The 10,347-nt window shown below is 48.3% G+C and overlaps 1 protein-coding gene across 1 annotated transcript in view; it reads left to right on the top strand.

The window, feature by feature from the left end:
- PNKD (PNKD metallo-beta-lactamase domain containing) overlaps positions 1-10,347 on the top strand; it is an 86,773-nt gene that overhangs the window by 29,107 nt on the left and 47,319 nt on the right. The window lies entirely within an intron of this gene.

Genomic DNA, 10,347 nt, shown 5'->3' with positions numbered 1-10,347 from the left:
TTGACCAGGATGGTCTCGATCTCTTGACCTCGTGATCCACCCGCCTCTGCCTCCCAAAGTGCTGGGATTACAGGCGTGAGCCACCGCTCCCGGCCCTGGCCACTGTATTTCTGTGTGTATTTTGTTTTTCTGCAGTGGGGTCATATTGTATGATGTTTTATTTACTGCCCCTCTTTTTACTTAATATTTCGTCATGAACATTTTTCTTCTCACTAAATAGTCTTCAAAAGCATAATCTTAATGCCGTCAAGTATTCCATTGCATGGCTATGCGGATTTATTAAATTAATGTCCTACTGGAGGCCGTTTGTTTCCCATTTTTACATTATAAACAAATCAGTAATTAAAATTCTTGATAATTCTGTGCTTTTGAGATAAACGCACTTTTCGATTTTAAAACTGCAAACATGCAAATCTAGAGATGGAACTTAGACTCTCTGTTTAAAATTACTCAACCAGCTGGGCCCAGTAGCTCAGGCCTGTAATCCCAGCACTTTGGGAGGCCGAGGCCGGTGGATCACGAGGTCAGGAGTTCAAAACCAGCCTGGCCAACATGGTAAAACCCCCATCTCTACCAAAAATACAAAAATTAGCTGGGCGTGTGGCGCTTGTCTGTAATCCCAGCTACTGAGAAGGCTGAGGCAGGAGAATCGCTTGAACCCAGGAGGCAGAGGTTGCAGTGAGCCGAGACTGCGCCACTGCACTCCAGCCTGGGTGACAGAGCAAGAATCTGTCTCAAAAAAAAAAACAAAAAATTACTCAACCAGGAAAGTAGGTGTTTTCCTGGAGTCAGAATTCCGGAAGTCCTGACTTGAGATGTAGATTACTACTGTTAGCAAGTTACACTGGGCTGGGGGCCTTTGCCCCCAGGCTTTAACCTCAACCCAGTGAAGAATCCAGTAGCAAATAATACACTTGAGGAAACAGGTTCAGAGAAGTTTTGAAATATTACTGGGGTCTGGGCATGGTGACTCACACCTGTGATCCTAGGACTTTGGGAGGCCAAGGCAGGAGGATGGCTTGAGCCCAGGAGTTGGAGACCCAGCCTAGGCAGCATAGAGAGACCTTGTCTCAATTTCAAAACAAAGAAACATTAGTGAGGCTTGCCTGAGTTTCTGTGGTTCCAAAGTCCAAGTTCTTTCCATGACGTCAGGCTGCCAGTAGTTGACCAATTCTGTTTAAAGTGCTTATCTCGTGTTAATAGCTACAGCTCAGCACCACACCACCACTGAATGTCTTTTTTTTTTTTTTCAGACAGGGTCTCACTCTGTCGCCCAGGCTGGAATGCAGTGGCGCCATCTCCTCACTGCATCCTCCGCCTCCTGGGTTCAAGTGATTCTCAGCCTCAGCCTCCTGAGTAGCTGGAATTACAAGTGTGTGCCACTATGCCCAGCTAATTTCGTTTTATTTGTTTTGTTTTGTTTGTTTGTTTTGTAGAGACGGGTTTTCGCCATGTTACCCAGGCTGGCCTCAAACACCTGAGCTCAAAGCAATCTACACTTGGGCTCTGTCTTAGTCCATGTGGGTTACTACCACAAAAATACCTTAGAGTGGGTGATTTAGAAACAGCAGAAATGTGGTCGGGCACAGTGGCTCAGGCCTGTAATTTGCGAGGCCCACCTTGGCCTCCCAAAATGCTGGGATTACAGACATGAGCCACTGTGCCCAGCCCCAAAACAGAGTTTTTTTTTTTTTCTGAGAAGGAGTCTCACTCTGTTGTCAAGGCTGGAATGCACTAACGTGATCTCAGCTCACTGCAACCTCTGCCTCCAGGATTCAAGTGATTCTCCTGCCTCAGCCTCCTGGGTAGCTGTGATTACAGTCATGAACCACCATGCCTGGCTAATTTTTTTTTGTATTCTTTTTTTTTTTTTTTTTTTTTTAATAAAGACGGGGTTTCACCGTGTTGGTCAGGCTGGTCTTGAACTCCCAACCTCAGGTGATCCGCCCGCCTTGGCCTCCAAAGTGCTTGGACTACAGGCATGAGCCACCACACCCAGACTTTTTTTTCGTATTCTTAGTAGAGACAGTTTCACCATGTTGGTCAGGCTGGTCTCGAACCCCTGACCTTGTAATCTGTCTGCCTCAGCCTCCCAAAGTTCTGGGATTACAGGAGTGAGCCACCACACCCGGCCTAACAGATGTTTTTAAAACTGTTCCCCATACACACACTATGTATGTTTATTTATGTAGATATAGTTTAAGTAGTGATTACTTAGGGGGACTGGTGGCCATTATGGTGGGCTAGCTCTCCCAAACACCCTTCAGTTTATATTCTATGGGCCAAGAACCTCATTTTAGGAAGTCCCCATCCAAGGTGTGATCTCACCAGAGCAAGTAGAGTTCTCCTCAGTTTCTGTCTCCCCCTTACTCAAGGAGTAGCGCCCTAGGTGAAATGCATGGCCCCGTGGAATCCGGCCAGATCTCCGATGTCTTTTCATGCTCTCTACACTTGGGCTGTGCCTTAGTCCATCTGGGCTACTACCACAAAAATTCCTTAGAGTGGGTAATTTAGAAACAGCAGAAATGTGGTCCGGCACAGTGGCTCACGCCTGTAATCCCAGCACTTTGGGAGGCCAAGGTGGGCAAATCACCTGAGGTTGGGAATTTGAGACCAGCCTGATCAACATGGAGAAACCCCGTGTCTACTAAAAATACAAAAATTAGCCACATGTGGTGGCGCATGCCTGTAATTCCACCTACTCGGGAGGCTGAGGCAGGAGAATCACTTGAACCAGGGAGGCAGAGGTTGCAGTGAGCTGATATCGCACCATTGCACTCCAGCCTGGGCAACAAGAGTGAAACTCTGTCTCAAAAAAAAACAAAAGAAAAGAAAAAGAAACAGCAGAAATGTATTGCTCACCGTTCTGGAGGGTGGGAAATCCAACATCGAGGTGATACCAGCCGGTTAGGAGTCTGATGAAGCCTCCTTCTGCTCTTCATAGATGGTATTGTCTAGCTGCATCCTTTTATGGCCATGGAAGGAACAAACAGACACCCCACCCCACCAGCCTTTTCTTTTTATTTTCTTTTCTTTATTTTTATTTATTTATTTAATTATTTTTGAGACCAGGTCTCACTCTGTGTCCCAGGCTGGAATGCAATGGCACAATCACAGCTCAACGTAGCCTTGACCTCCAGGGACAACCAATCCTTGCACCTCAGCCTCCTGAGTAGCTGGGACTATAGGCATGCGCCACCACACCTGGCTAATTTTTGTATTTTTTTGTAGAGGCGGGGTCTCACTATGTTGCCCAGGCTGGTCTTGAACTCCTGGACTCAAGCAATTTTCCTCTCTCCACCTTCCAAAGTGTTGGGATTACAAGTGTGAGCCACTGCACCTGGCCACCAGCTTCTTTTTTTCTTCCTTTTTTTTTTTTTTTTTTTTTTTTTTCTGAGACAAAATCTCTTTCTTATCGCCTAGGCTGAAGTGCAGTGGCAAGATCTCGGCTCACTACAGCCTCCGCCTCCTGGTTCAAGCAATTCTCCTGCCTCAGCCCCCTGAGTAACTGGGACTACTGGCATGTGCCACCACGCCCAGCTAATTTTTTTGTATTTTTAGTAGAGACGGGGGTTTCTGTAGGGCAGAAGGCCCAACAGGGTCGTGAAGTGTCCCTTATGCTGTGCTGAGGCACAGGATCCTAGACATAAAGAGACAGGACACAGAAGTACAAGGAAAACGCAGCTGGGCTCAGGGGGCCATGCCACCTGTGAACGGAGTCAGGCAAGGCCCCAAATGTCCAGAAGCGTGAGTATTTATTGTGTATAAGTTAGGGGGCAGGGCAGTGAGTGAAATCATCTTTAAGGATAGTGAGACGGTCGTGAGCAATAAGACAAGGGGCCCACCCCCATTAGGTCACCTGGGCTAGGAGGTGGACAGTGAGCAGCAAGGGGTCCATTCCCATTAGGTCGTTGAGGCAAGGGCCGTGTGCAGTAAGGGGTCCACCCCCATTAGGTCACCGAGGCATGGAGGTGGGCTGTGCCCAGTGAAGAGGGTGCAGTGTGCAATACCTCTGTCTGCGGGCAAGCTACTTCTAAGATTTATGGGGGGATGATTTAAGTCACACAGTAGTGACAGAGTTGTCAGGGTTACTGCCACCTGCTGGCAGCTTCCAGTGAGTTCTATGGGAAGCTGCTTTTGAGCAGCACAATAACAAGAGCTGATAAAGTTCACAGTCACCAAGGTGCAATTACCAGTCTGAGGGCAGCCTTCCACAAGAACTGGCGCAAGGTCCTACAACTCCTTTATCAGGAGGAGTGGCTCTTGCCCCAAGCCTGCCATGCAGCGGGTATCTTTACGATACTGAACGCTGCCGCCTGGGCCATGGGTTCTTGTCCTGGTATAACTGTTTTCCCTTAAATCATGCTCTGCACTGTGTCTGCTCCAGACATTCCTCTGACTATAAGCTGCTTATTCCTTAAATCATGTTCTGTACTGTGTCTGCTCTAGGCATTCCTCCGATTATGAACTAAGATATAATTATATATATGTAGGGAAATATTCTTTAGGCACTCATACTATGAACTAATATGTGATTACATAGAGAGGATTTTATAAAGGGAAATAACTGAGTAGTAGCACTATAAACAGATAATCTTCAAGCCCTAATTCTATAAACCAATATAGGATTATATAAAGGATTATACAAAAGGAAATAACTGAGTAGTAACACTATAAATTGAGATATTCTTCAGGCCTTAATTGTGCCAGGATTCTGCTTAGCTTTCCTTCCTCGGTGCCTATATGGGGGGTTACCCGCAGGTTTCACCATGTTAGCCAGGATGGTCCTGATCTCCTGACCTCGTGATCCACCGCCTCTGCCTCCCAAAGTGCGGGGATTACAGGGGACAGCCACCGCGCCCGGCCTCACTAGCTTCTTTTCTAAGAGCAGGAATTCCATTCCAGAGGGTTCCACTTCATGACGTAATCACCTCCCAAAGGCCCCACCTTTTAATACTATCACATTGAGGGTTAAGTTTCAACAAATGAATGGAGCAGGGACAACAGCATTCAGAACGTAGCAAGCCCCTTCTCCAGAAAATACCCTCCACTTTCTAGAACCACCAGGATGGTTGCTCTCCAAGGAAATTCCCTTTCCAGCCAGCAATCACCGGTAACTCACATCTGCCCGACTGGGGGAGTGGAACGTGGGGCACAAGAGGCAAGCCCACACAAGCCTTGCTGCGTGCTTTTCCTCCGGAGCCCCTTTTCTGACTGTGGGGTCAAAAATAACACCTGAAGCAGCAGGCTCAGAGCAGCAGTGCTTCTCGGGCAATAGGCATTCAATAAACGATGTTTCTTTTCTTGGGCCTTATCTGCAAAATTATTAAGTAAGCTCTTATTGTCTGCCAAGGAGACAGGAATTTCCAGTTCTAGAAATAAGACAGCTGAAAGGACACAGCCTCTGCTCTCAAGAAACCCACAACCTAAGGGAGCCAGTAAAAGGACAGGTTATTACCATGTTGACAGCTTGACAAAGGCTGGCAGGTAAAGAAATATTCACTTGATTCCTCCAGATCCCAGAGAAAGCTCCTAATCCAGTGTGGGGAAAGGGGTGGGGGCTCAGGAAAGGTCTTCAGAGGAGCTGACATCTGACTCGAGTGTTAAGGGGTGTTACGAACCAGCCTAGTGGGAGGAGGGGAGAGGGTTCTCTAGGCAGAGGGGAGAGGGTTCTCTAGGCAGAGGGCAGAGGGCGAGGGGCTTAGAGCCAGTTGTCCCAGCAAGCTAGGATGGGAGGCGGGGGGTGCAGTGGGGTAGAAGGGGTAGGAAATAGGGCTGGGCAAGGAGGCAGAGGACAGCAATTGAGATTTTACCCTGAAAGCATTGGGAAGCCAGAAAATAGCCACCTAGAGGGAGTTTGGGAGGGTCAGGGAGGCTCTGGTGGTGCCCCTGGGGCAGGGTTCCAGCTTTAGCCAATAAAGATGCAAGGCAACCAGTTAAATTTGAGCTGCAGTTAAACAATAAACCTTTTTTTTTCCTCGAGACAAGGTCTGGCTCTGTTGCCCAGGCTGGAGTGCAGTAGTGCGATCTTGGCTTGCTGCCACCTCACCTCCCCCTCCCAGGCTCCAGCCATCCTCCCACCTCAGCCTCCCGAATAGCTGGGACTACAGCCGTGAGCATCACGATGCCCAGCTCATTTTTGTATTTTTTGTAGAGATGGGGTTTTGCCATGTTGCCCAGGCTGGTCTCGAACTCATGAGCTCAAGCAATCCACCTGCCTCGGCCTCCCAAAGTGATGTGACTACAGGCATGAGCCACTGTACCTGGCCAAACAATTTTTTTTCAGATAAGCATATCCCACTGCCCCATATAATATTTGGAAATACTTAACACTAAAAAAGCACTCATTGCTTATCTGAAATTCACACTTAGCTGGGCGTTTGTATTTTTCTGGTAACGCTATCTGGAGGAGAGTGGAGTCAAGTCCATGGCTGCAGGAAGAGGGGTGGAGGAGGAAAAGGGATTAGGCTGATGTTTATTTTAGGACTGGTGTAGCTAAAGCTTAGTGATTGGTGGGAGGGGGTGGTGGCAGCTTGGAAGGGGTGGGCCCAGGTGGAACCTAAAGGACATGGGTGAGGAAAACTTAATTGGAGCAGTGAATCCCGAGAACTTTCTCTGTCTCCACCCTCCAGTCCAGCCCCAGGGCTCCACTAACTGGTCCTCCAAACCCTTCTAATAGCTGCCTGATTACCCTGCATTTAATGTGTCACTCTACCCAAGCATTGATCACTAACTTTCTCAAAGAAGTTGCCTTTTTTCTGTTTTATTTATTTATTTATTTATTTATTTTTTAACACAGAGTCTCGCTCTGTCACCCAGGCTGGAGTGCACTGCCACGATCTCGGCTCACTGCAACTTCTGCCTCCTGGGTTCAAGCAATTCTACTGCCTCAGCCTCTCAAGTAGCTGGGATTACAGGCACGTGCCACCGCGCCCAGCTAATTTTTATATTTTTAGTAGAGACAGGGTTTCGCCATGTTGGGCGGGCTGGTCTCGAACTCTTGGCCTCAGGTGATCCACCTGCCTTGGCCTCCCAAAGTGCTGGGATTATAGGCTGTGCTCCGGCAAAGTTGCCTTTTTTTCAGAGGAGGTATTTACTGAATGGAGGCATTGAACCCAGCCTGAGGTGAATGTGCTTGTTTCTCCCCACTGAAGGGCAGTGACAATGTCTCATTCACCCCTAGGCCTGGGCACAGCCCTGACCCAGCATCTGTTAAGTTGAATGCTAATATTCTTTTTTTTTTTTTTTTTTTTTTGAGACGGAGTTTCGCTCTTGTTACCCAGGCTGGAGTGCAATGGCGCGATCTCGGCTCACCGCAACCTCCGCCTCCTGGGTTCAGGCAATTCTCCTGCCTCAGCCTCCTGAGTAGCTGGGATTACAGGCACGCGGCACCATTCCCAGCTGATTTTTTGTATTTTTAGTAGAGACGGGGTTTCACCATGTTGACCAGGATGGTCTCGATCTGTTGACCTCGTGATCCACCCGCCTCGGCCTCCCAAAGTGCTGGGATTACAGGCGTGAGCCACCGCGCCCGGCCTTGAATGCTAATATTCTAAGGTGGGATGAGGGAAGGCTCTCAGGCTTGAATGATAGATGTATGGGGGAGGTGGGGGTGGGGGTGGGGCTCCTCCCCCCAAAAATTGGCCTTATTATTCATAAACATTATTTAGCACTTTCCTAAGGAAATAGGGAGTGGAAAGAATGGTGGAATTGGATGTCTCAGGAGTGAGGGTTTTGTTCCAGCTCTGGCACTAAAGGACTGTGAGGCCGAGGGCCCATCTCTCTACTTAGAAATCATACTGCAGCGGGTTGCAGTGTCTCATGCCTGTGACCCAGCACTGTGGGAGGCCGAGGCCAATGGATCACCCAAGGTCAGGAGTTCAAAACCAGCCTGGCCAACATAAAGTGAAACCCTGTCTCTACCAAAAATACAAACAATTAGCTGGGCGTGGCAGCACATACCTGTAGTCTCAGCTACTCAGGAGGCTAAGGCAGGAGAATCGCTTGAACCTGGGAGATGGAGGTGAGAGGTTGCAGTGAGCCGAGATCATGCCACTGCACTCCAGTGTGGGTGACAGAACAAGACTCCGTCTCAAAAAAGAAAAAAGAAAGAAAGAACGAAAAAGAAAAAAAAGAAATAATACTGCAATTGTCTACCTCCTGTGACTTCTGAAGCCGCCCTCAGCGGAGAATATCTAGTGAAAGGTAGTGAGAAAGGCATGTGGCGATGTTGATGGTGTCTGAAACTGCTAGAACTGGAAGCCGGGCCACGGAGCCAGACTGGCATCCACCGTGCTGCGGTCAGGGCCAGCAAAGTGCTTTCCAGTGTCCCCTGACCCTCAGAGTCACCTGAGCTGCTTGTGAAAACATGCATGTTCCCCTGGGGATACCACTTTCCAGACCTGTGAATCAGAATCTTCAGTAGAGGTATAAACAAAGGCTCCCAGGTGAATCGCCAGCCGCACCAGCAAGCTTTGGGCTAGACAGACCGGGGTTTGGATTCAAGTTCAGATGTCTTTGGTGTCTGTGTGACCTTAGGCATATTACTTAACTGCTCTGAGCCTTGGTGCCTTTTCTATAAAAAGGGAGCTAATAATATAGGGTAATTGTAAGAATGAAAAATAGCAGTTGTCAAGTGCTTGGGGCAGAATTAAAATGTCCATTGTTGTTGTTTGTGAGATAGAAGCCAGTCATTCTCCCAGCGGTGAACACAACCTCCTTTCACACTAAGCAGGGCCTGGAGGGATGGACTTGCCCAAGCTGCTCAGCAGGGCCAGGCTCCAGCTGTGCCCTCACACCCTGCCCTTTCGCCACGGACCTCAGCCACCTCCGACAGCCAGACCGACCTGGGGATTCTCAGCATTCGAGCCCACTCCTCGTCCATCTTGGACTTCATTTTCCCACTCTCCTGCCCCCCAGTTAGGAAGCTCCTTCTCATGGTTCACTTGCTTTTCTCTAAACAACTCCACTCCCCAGGAAAAGCCAACAGCGATTTCCTCTTATTCCCAACCCAAGATATTAGCTGCCTGAGAGCCTCTCCTTACCACTAAGTGCAGCCCCTCCCTCATCTCGATTTCAGGCACCCCACACTGTGACCACCATCTCCTGTCTTTCCAGCTCTGTGATCGTGATTTGACAATTCTCTGACTATATCAGGATCATCAATCTATTAATCTTAACACCTATTTCTTTATTTAATGTATTTATTTATTTGATTTTATTTATTTTGAGACCGAGTTTCACTCTTGTTGCCCAACTTAGAGTGCAATGGCAGTGCAGTGGTGTGATCTTGGCTTACTGTAACCTCCGCCTCCCAGGTTCAAGCCATTCTCCTGCCTCAGCCTCCTAAGTAGCTAGAATTACAGGTACCCACCACCATGCCCAGCGAATTTTTGTATTTTTAGTAGAGATGGGGTTTCACCAGGTTGGCCAGGCTGGTCTTGAATCCTGACCTCAGGTAATCCACCTGCCTCAGCCTCCCAGAGTGCTAGGATCACAGGCGTTAGCCGCTGTGCCCAGCCTATTTATTTATTTATTCGTTTATTTTTGAGACAGAGTTTTGCTCTTACCCAGGCTGGAGTGCAGTGAAGCAATCATGGCTCTCTGCAGCCTCAGCCCCCTGGGCTCAAGCCACCCTCCCCCCTTAGCCTCCTGAGTAGCTGGGACCATAGGCACACACCACTGCACCTAGCTAATTTTTATAATTTTTGAAAAGATGGGGTCTCCCTATGTCACCCAGGCTGGTCTTGAACTCGGGGGCTCAAGAGATCTCTCCTAGCCTCCCAATGTGCTGGGAATACAGGAGTGAGCCACCGCGCCTGCCCACCACCTCTTTCTTATTCCTCACATCCTCATGCTCCTCCTTGACCAACATGGATTTCAGTATTATAATTACTTCTTTGCATACAGCCTCAACTCTGCCTTATGGCTCTCAGCAGCAACATCTCAGCTCTGCACCCACACAGCCAAAGGTGACCATTGACTCAGCTCTGCAGTGGTCCTGACTGATCTCACTTTAGGTTCATGAATACTAACTTTCCATTCATACTAACACACTCATCCTAAGCAGTTACTTCACACTTCCTCCGTTTACTTCAGAACTCCCACACCGCCTCTGCAGCCTCACCCTCAGCCCCCACCTTGCCTCCTAGGCCTCTGAGCAAGCAATCAGAGAATTACTGCCTATATCGCCACTTGGTTGTCTAAAAGACACTGCTTCTCAAACGTTAATGTGCAGATAGATCGCTTGGGGATCATGTTAAAATGCAGATTCCGCTTCGGTAGGTTGACAGTCTATATTTCTTGTCTTTTCTTTCTGTTTTTGTTTTTTTTTTTTTTTTTTTTTTT

This window comes from Sapajus apella, unplaced genomic scaffold (genome assembly GCF_009761245.1).
Source record: "Sapajus apella isolate SASKATOON/1434 unplaced genomic scaffold, GSC_monkey_1.0 scaffold10, whole genome shotgun sequence".
Lineage (NCBI taxonomy): Eukaryota > Metazoa > Chordata > Mammalia > Primates > Cebidae > Sapajus > Sapajus apella.
Note: the sequence above shows the minus strand (reverse complement) of the source record. Positions and strands in the feature narration are given on the sequence as shown.